A 9,071-nucleotide genomic window follows, 5' to 3' on the forward strand; every position below is an offset into this window, starting at 1 on the left:
CACTTAGAATTTCCTTTGCATGAATATGGCTTTGTGTTTGGAGAGTTGCAATATCCAAACTCTCCCATTTTCAGCATTTGGGGGTATATGGGATGAGCCCATGTTTTTTGTTTTTTTTTACAAGTTTCAGCTGCAGGTGCATAGTTCCTGAATTTCAGGATTAGCACCTGCTTAATAAAATTGAATTTAGGTTGGACAAGATTGCAGAAATTGTCATCTATTAACATTAAAAGTTGACGGTTTCTGATCAAATGCTTAGTGAATTGGTATTTTGGTAATGCACTTCTTTTTTTCAAATTAGACAAAATGCTCTTGCTTAATGAGAATATACTCTGTATAGGGTCTAGGAGACTAAGCTAAATAAGTAGAACATAATTACCTTACTCTGGTTGCCCTAAAGAACTGAAATGTTCTGCAAAGGGTGCTGATTCTTGCAAGAACAAGCACAATAATAACTTCATAGTTTTTAGGAGCTTATATCTTCAATTTTAGACATTTTGAAAGCTTAGGGAAATTTTTTAAGTGAGGAGCCAAAATGTAAATCTAAAAATATTGCAGAGTTAATTTTATAATCAGGATCTTCTTTATAGCTTTATTATAATTATATAATGGGATGGTAGAAAAATATATTTTTAATACATTTGGTTTAAAAGGGGCAAAGACTAAGCAACACAACCCCTAACTTGAGTTTCTAAGTTAAAAGTGGCAGACAACAGTGAGACTCTTAGGAGGTTTCCAATTAAAATCAGTCAGGCCAGATGATACAATGGAGTAGTCTTGAGTAATCACTAAAGTTGTTTTCAGTGCTAATATTTTATGACAATAGAGGAATTTGAGATTTGGCCATTTCTGGGGAGATTTAGCCGACATGGAAAACTTTAAAAAGGATAGAACAACTGTCTGCTATTTTGCGGTAAAAACTATCAAAATGAATTTTGTGACACTCTTGTCTCCTAGCTCTGTATCACTTCACTCTTATTACAGTGCTAAGATTTCATTCCTTGTTTATCTGGTGCACATGGGCTTTAGCAGGGCCTTTTCTGACCAGAGAATTGTGGCAGCTTGGGAGCGACTGGTTTCCTGTGAATTAGCTGGAAGGGTGTAACCCAAGCAATAGTTCCAACCCACAAATAGTGGAGTGAAGCTTTAGGCTTTGGTACTTCAGATGTGCTGAGCGCAAGACTCATTCATGCCAGTTTGCTTGGTAAAATAATATTTAAGCAACAAATGCTTGTATGTGCAAGGCGTTGGAGGCTTAGTCAACAGGTATTTGCCTACTGACTATGGCCTGGGCACTCTAGGAGCTGGGAGTATAGAGGAGAACTAGGTAGATGGAGACTCTGCTCTCATGGTGTTTGGAGAGGTGTGCATAGTGGAAACAAAATAAAACTAACAGGTGGAAGTTATCAGTTGGTAATTTCCATGATGGACATAATGGAGGCTGATGTAAGAGACAAAAGGACAGTATCACATAGGCTACGTATGCTGCGGGAACAATCGCAAAGCCTCGGCAACTTGAAACAGCAAAGATTGATTTCTTGCTCATGCCATGTATCTGTGGGTTGGCAGAGAGTTCTGCTCTGAATAATTGTCATCCTCACAACAGCTCTCAGGCCAATGGAGTAGCCAGTCACTGGTAGAAGGAAAAGCGTGGTGGAGCACACAGTGGCTCTTAAGACTTCCACCCTTTAGTGACCTACGTCACTCCGACCTACATTCATTGGCCAAAACAAGTCATGTGGCCACGCTTAACTTCCAGGGTACGGAGAAGTACAGGACTACTTTGTGCCCAGAAGGAGAGAGACGGGATATTTGAGAATAGCTTTAGTGACTACTACAGCCTGGTCAGGAAAGATCTCTGAGAGGGTAAGGCCTGAATGATCTAGAGCCAGTTGTGCTAAAATCAGGACAAGCATTCCAGGCTATGGGAAGCCTTAAAGAGGGAAAGAGCTTGGCGCGTTGGAGGAATAGTGAGAAGGCCAGTGGCTGCTGAGCAGGGGGATAGTGATAGAAGAGGTGCAAGAAGAGGACTGAGAAGTACAATTGCCTCCTTCCTGGCAATATACAGCAGATAAAGGAACTATTGTTCCTTTATATTTTATTCCCCACAAGGAAGCTAGACTGATCTGTTTATGATATAAATTATTTTATGTCAGTCTTTCCATGGCTCCTATAGCACTTGGAACGAAGTCCTGGCTCCTTACCCTCAAGATCTTCAGGAATGGACCCCTGGGCAATTCACTATAAGGAGACACAGTGGGCGTAGGATGGCCAGTTAGGTCATTATTGTTACCTAGGGGAGAAATGATGGTGGCTTTGCCTAAGGTGGTAATAGTGGAGATGGAGATGACTGGAGAGGAATTGTTTTGGGAGGTCTTGCTAAAAGGCTGGAGGGAGTAGAGAATAAGGAAAGAGAGGAATCAAAGATGACACCCATATTTTGCGCTGCGCTGGTGAATCATGTTCTGAGAAGGGGAAGATCAGGGACTATTAAGCTGGTAAATCAAGAGTTATTTTGGGCCATGTTAAGTTAGAGAGGACTGTTAGCCACCCAAGTGGAGGTGTCAGGTGAACAGTTGAACATAAGAATCTAGAGCTCACAGCAGAGGTCTGAGCTGGAGAGATTAATTTAGTAGTGTCCATCATTTGCCTGTTCGCACTCTGACTCCTTTCCTTCTCTTCCCTGCTCTGCTCTCAATGGAAGTTGGAGTGGGGAGTTTCCCAAGCTTCCTTGCCAACAGGCTTCTGGGAAAATTTGGCCAATGGAAGCTACTTCCATTTGGCAAATGGAAGAAGACGAGGTCAGGAGGAAGGGAAAAGCCAGAGTACTTTCCCTTCTCTTGGCTTTGGGCAGCATCTCTAATATTGATGAGTCTCCTCTATGGTTTAAATTTGCACTAGGCTGACCAGCCTCCAGCTTGCCAGCTCCCACTGTTGCTATACTCTCATAAACCCCGCTTTCCTGCTTTGTTTCTCCAGCCCTGGGGTAGTGGCTTCCTGCTGTTGCTTTTCTCTGGGTTATCTCTCCCTTCCCAGGTTGCCTTGCAGCTTTTCCAACAACTTTGTAACTAAATCTCTGGTTTAAATTCCCTCTGTTGCCTTACCTGGCATGAGTTCTGTTTTCCTTTCTGGACCCCAACTGATGACATAGGAGTGAACAGCATGCAGATGGTATTAAAAGCCGTGGGATTAGATGAGATCAGCTGGAGAGGCAAGTAGATGGAGAAGGAGGATGGCCCTGGGTCTGCCTTCTAGTGCAGTCTGACTACTTTTTAGATGAACCACTACCGGATTCACTCTTTAGCACTGGTCACCGAACTGGATTTTCATTTTGGCAGATGCTTAGCAGGAAACACAATCTTTAATGGCAAGGGGGAAAAAATCCCCATAATGCATCATAGAGAGCTCATTTTTTGAGCAAATTAATAAGCTTGTTAAACTATCCACTTCTACCAGGTCGTTAGTAACATGCAGTATGAACTGTTTAAAACTAAAAAAAGTAATTGGGCAGAGGGGTAAGAACTATTTCAATATTCAAGAAATATCTCCATTATCTGTGTTTATAATGGGAAAATATCAGCAAACAAAGTAAGTCATTCTCCCATTTTTTAGCCTTGTCCTGGGGTCTTTGAAGCAGGGTTTTTGCCTCCTTAAATACATTCTTCTTAGGTAACTGCCAGAGCGAGCTTGCACTTCCTCTGTTCAGACCAATTGCAGGGAAACACATTAAAGATGGCACAAAATGTACATGGACTTGGCTGCACGTCAGACCCAGAACTTGGGGATCATGAAAAGTTCCTTTTCTGATAACCCTACATCTCAGTCTTTGCCTTTTTTTAGTATCTGTTACTCTTTTTTTCTCACTAGTTCTTTTTTCATGTGTAAAATAAAGATAACATCTGCTGCATCTGCTTGTGGTGGGAATTCAATGAGGCACATTCAGTGAGGTGATGCGCTTAGCAGGATGTCTGGCATCTGGTCGAACCTCGATACAGGATCCTTTATTCATTCCTCCACCAACTGCCTCCCGGCACTTACTATGTACCAGGCACAGTTCCAGGCCCCGGTAATACAGGAGGCAACAGAACAAAGTCCCTGGTCTCAAGGAACTTACATTTTAGTGGGAAGAGACAGATCATAAATACGTAATACATCAATGAGAAGATGACATCTGAGCAGAGGCTTGAAGATGGTGAGGGATTGAGCCACAGTGGGTGGGGTGGGGGTCTGGGGCGCTAGGGAGCATTCCAGGCAGAAGGAACAGCCAGCACCAAGGCCTTGAGTGTGGCCGAGGAGCAAGTGACTAGAGTGGTGGGCAGTCAGTGAAGGACTTATGGGTCAGATGGTGTATGTATGGCCTTGTAGCCGTTATAATGACCTTGGAGAGCTGTGCAGGATTTAGACCCAAGGAGTAACATCTGACCTATGCTTACAATTCCGTCTCAAACTTTTAGCGGGTATCAGAATCAGCAGGAGGGCTTGTTAAAACAGATTTTGGGCCCCACCTCGGAGTTTCTGATTCTATAGGTGGGTAGAACCTAAGAATTTGCGATTCCAACTTTCTCAGGTGCAGCCGCTGCTGCTAGTCAGGGATGCCACTTTGAGAACCACTGCTTCAAAGGGATTGCTTATTGTGTTGAGAATAGATTGGTTGTGGGTGGTGGATGTGGGCAAAAACAGAGACACTAGTGAGGCTATTGCAGTACTCAAGGAGGGAGACAGTCATGGTGGATGAAAGTGGCGAGAAGTGATGAGATTCTGGAGAGCCAGGGGAGCCACAAAGTCTGGAAATCCAGGTGAATACGTAATGGCTTGTCGACATTACGTTTTAATATCTGATACCATAATTTGACCCATGCGTGGTTCCAGACTTTATAGCTACACCGTATTTTGAAGGGACAGCCAACAGGATTTGCTAACAAATGCTGGGTGACACTCTTCTCCCAGCTGGCCACAAGCTTCAGACGCTTCCCTTTGTCTCAGGCTATCAGGAACCACTGTCATGATCCAGCCCCCAATCAACCTCACTCCTTTCTCTTCACTCCTGTAACCTTCAGCATACGCCTTGTTCTGGTCTTGTGTTATACATACCTGTTTTTGCCTTCAGTTCTAACTGTGTTGAAGACTTACATCAAGTCTGATTCCTTTTGCCACTCCCCACCCACCTTTCGTAGCTAGCCCAGTTCCCAGCATTGGATGATGGGTGTGTGCGTGATGAGACCTCTGTTACCAGCTAGCTTCTTACTCAATTCCTCCTTGAAATTTAGTAAGGCCCCATATGTCTGGGACCTTCAGCCAAACAAAACAAAACAAAAAACAAATAACCTATATCATGGCAAAAGTCTAAACAGAATTCAAATAGGTGTTCAAGATATTTGTTAAAACTGTGGCCTTGAACTTCACCTACTCACCTACGTGAAACACAGGAAGTGCTCTGGAGGGTTAATGGTTTTCTTGCAGATGCATTTTATCATTTTGTAGATAAATATTTAGCATTTATACAGGGAGCTGACTAGTGTTTTCATCCTTTGTTCTTTCAATATTTCCCTTATTGTGCCACATAATCACCATGCTGGATCCATGCTGTCCTGAGATCAAAAACTACCCTTTTTATGACCCTCTTTCCCATTTATGTGAAGGAGGCTGGGCTGTAAACATGGTATGAAAAAAATTCTTATATGCCATCTTGATTGCTAACATCTGTTCAAATTTCCATTCATAAGTTTAAAATTCAGGCTTCTGCAGCCATCTGTTTTCTTGCAACAATCTGAAAAGAAGAAAACCCCAAGGCAGAAGTGCAGGTGGGAGAAGAGCTTCTGCCTGGTTTGGCCAACTTTTCTGAGTTTTTCCATTGCTTTCTTTTTTTCTCTAGCAGAGTAGGAATAACTTTTCTTCCTTCAGGGTGGGATTTCAGTCCTTGTGTCTCCGTTTCCTTTAATATTGGGAGAAGGGATTAGGAAATGGCCAGAGTCTTTGTTTTCTCCCAACCCATCTTTTTAATTCATGTAATCATGTTAACCCTGTCTTCGTGACAATTTGGAAAAAAACTTTATTGTTCATTTTATCATTGCCTCTCAGTTTTCTCTCCCTCTTTCTGTCTCTCCCTCTCTCTCACACAAGTATACACGCACAATACGAGTGCCTATTTTACGAACAAGAAGCCAGGAACTGAAATCTTTCTACTGACACTTCAAGTTGCCTCGCGATCTCAGCAGACACTGGAGAACTGGAACCCGTTGCTTGCCTAGATGATAGGCAATTTTCTAGCTTGCTGGGCCGCTGGGCCTCTCATTGGGAATTTCTCCGTGGATTACTTTGGCATGGTTAATGGATATGATTTGGCAGCTGCAGGACCAGATGCCAAGCTAGGCAACGGCCCTTTTTTATTTTGTTCTTGGCAGTGTCATCTATGTCTAAGGGACTGGGCTGCTTCTAATACTGCTTGGCTTTATTCCAACAGTGCTGTTGCAGCAACTGTGAAATGCCTTTGAAAGCTGAAGTGACATTTTGGGGGCCTGCTGGACTACAGTACTCTCTCGAATGCAACCTAGCTTGGGACACACTTTTAGCTTTAAATACTTGTTTTCTAATTTGTCTTGAGAAATAAGTCCTCAGAAAACCACATGCAAAGTCTATTTCACATTCTAGTGACCCTCTCTGAAAAGCTCAGCAGTATAAGCAAGGATCCGCCCATCCCAAACCTTAGTTTAATGGTCCTGTACGTAAGCTGGTGGTTTGTGGGATGGTCTTGCTGGGTTCTATGTGCTCATTTTCATTCTAATCTGATATTGCTTTTATATATAACATGACTGATGTGCTGACCTCACTGTGTGACCTGGAACGAGTCATTTAACCGCTGTGACAACTTCTTGAAATGCCAAGAGAGTAGGCAACGTGAAACTTTGCCTCCCTTATGCCTGCTGGCGTGTGGATCATTGGGGTGATGCTTGTGAGTATGAGGAAGGGCTTGGCTAGCATTGCTGACACAGAGATGCTTGGCTTCTAAGTTACTTATAATTCTGAACAGCTGTTATCACCCCATCACAGGAGACCTAGCCACTGATTTCACTATACCTCCCCACATTGTCACGGAAGCCTCTCTCACTTTCTGTCTCCCCTCTTTGCTCTCAGAATCCTGCCCTGTTGTTTTCACCAACTCCCTAGACTCCTCAGGCTCAAGACTGAAAAGTATTCAGAGACAAGGTCACAAGCCTTAGCTTACAGCTTAGTGTCAGGGTTTAAAAGGGTCTGGAGCAGAAATGGCAAATGCCTGGCTTGGGGCCTCACTTCCTACTTCTCCATTCATGGCAGACATCACTAATTGGCTCTCTTGCCAAGGCCAACCTCAGAATTCTTCTCCAGACAGCACTCCATGCAGGCACAGTAATTGATTGGAATTGGGTTGGGAGATGAAACCTATTCACCATCGTCTGCCCAGAGGGACACTGGTCTTGAGGCCATAGTTGTTTTGAATCAGCAGTGTTGTGAGTTAAATAAGTTTGGTCTATTTAAATAGGTTGGCCTAGGAACCAAACCTAATTTGCAATATTGTTTTGGCAGGAAATGCATTTGAAAGTTGAAACATTAGCTTACAAGTGAACTTTTGGAAAGCAATTGGTACATAAATTGGAGTTCTCCTATACTTAGTTGTGTGGTGATAAGAGTGGCAGCATGGGTTGAGCACGAGAGCTTGCACTGGCTGGTTCTAATGTGGGCCCTGCTTCGTACTGGCTGTGTGACTTTAGGCGAGTTAATTAACCTCTCTGTGGCTCACTTCCTTCATCCATAAAATGGGGAAGGTAATAGGATTATTCTCCTCATAGGATTATTATGATGATTAAAAATTTATTATTTGTAAAGCACTTAGAAAACTGCCTGGTATACAGAAGATATAAGAATTCATGAATTAAAATAAATAGCAAATTCAGGGGCTGGCCCTGTGGCCTAGTGGCTGAAGTTCTACAGGGTCCACTTTGTCAGTCCGGGTTCCCAGGTTTGGATCCTGGGCGTGGACCTACCCCACTCATCAGCTACGCTGTGGAGGTGTGCCACATACAAAATAGAGGGAGACTGGCACAGATGTTAGCTGAGGGCTAATCTTCTTCAAGCAGAAAAAAAAAAAGAGGAAGATTGGCAATAGATGTTAGCTCAGGGTGAATCTTCCTCACCAAAAAAAAAAGAAAGAAACTACACACAAATTCCAATCTGAACTGGGAGGCCATATCTGTTCCCTTCAGCCTCTTCATGAAAGAAAAAGTGAATTTTGTGTTTGTATAAGTGAGGTGCTATTTGTATCTATTAATCATTTTTTCAACACTTCACACATATATTAACTCATTTAATAGTTCCAATAGCCGTCCCCATTTTACAGGTGAGATAACTGAGGCATTTCTGCATGGTATTAAAATAGACTGACTTTAGGGGTCCAGGCACACTCCTTTGGTGCCCCTCACATACATGTAGCAGGGTTAGTGACCCTATGTCAAAGAAAAGGACATCCTTCAGGGACTTTGCTCAAATATCTTCTGAAACCTCAACGTGTCCCAGCTGATAAAAATGTGAGAAATTTAAGGTTGTGAATGCTGACCACATTGACTCTTTTCCCCTAAATATGTTATTTAAATTCTACTGAAAAAAAATTACCTTTTACTACTACACAAACAGGGATGTACATTGTTGTATATTAGAAAATAAAGACAAGCAAAAATAAGAGAGTAAAAAAGTAGTCCACCACTCAGTGAGTACCAGTGCTAAGGTTAGTATTTATCTGTCCAGAACTTTCTTTGTATTTCTCTTTTTTTCCACAAAATGAGATCACATGATGCATACTACTGCTTTATTACCTGCCTTTTTTTTTTCTTTTCTGGTCAAGGATCTCCACTTTCCTTTTCAACATATTTGATCTCATCTAATAATAAACCATATTTACATTACCCAATTGTCTCCAAAATGTGCTTTATCACTGTTTATCCGAACTTGAATCTCATCCAGGACCATGTTTGCATCTGCTTGTTATGTCCGAATAAGCCTCTTTTAATCTATCTTTTTTTTATGACATATATTTGTTGAAG

The sequence above is a fragment of the Equus przewalskii genome, chromosome 8, assembly GCF_037783145.1.
Source record: "Equus przewalskii isolate Varuska chromosome 8, EquPr2, whole genome shotgun sequence".
NCBI classification, from domain to species: domain Eukaryota; kingdom Metazoa; phylum Chordata; class Mammalia; order Perissodactyla; family Equidae; genus Equus; species Equus przewalskii.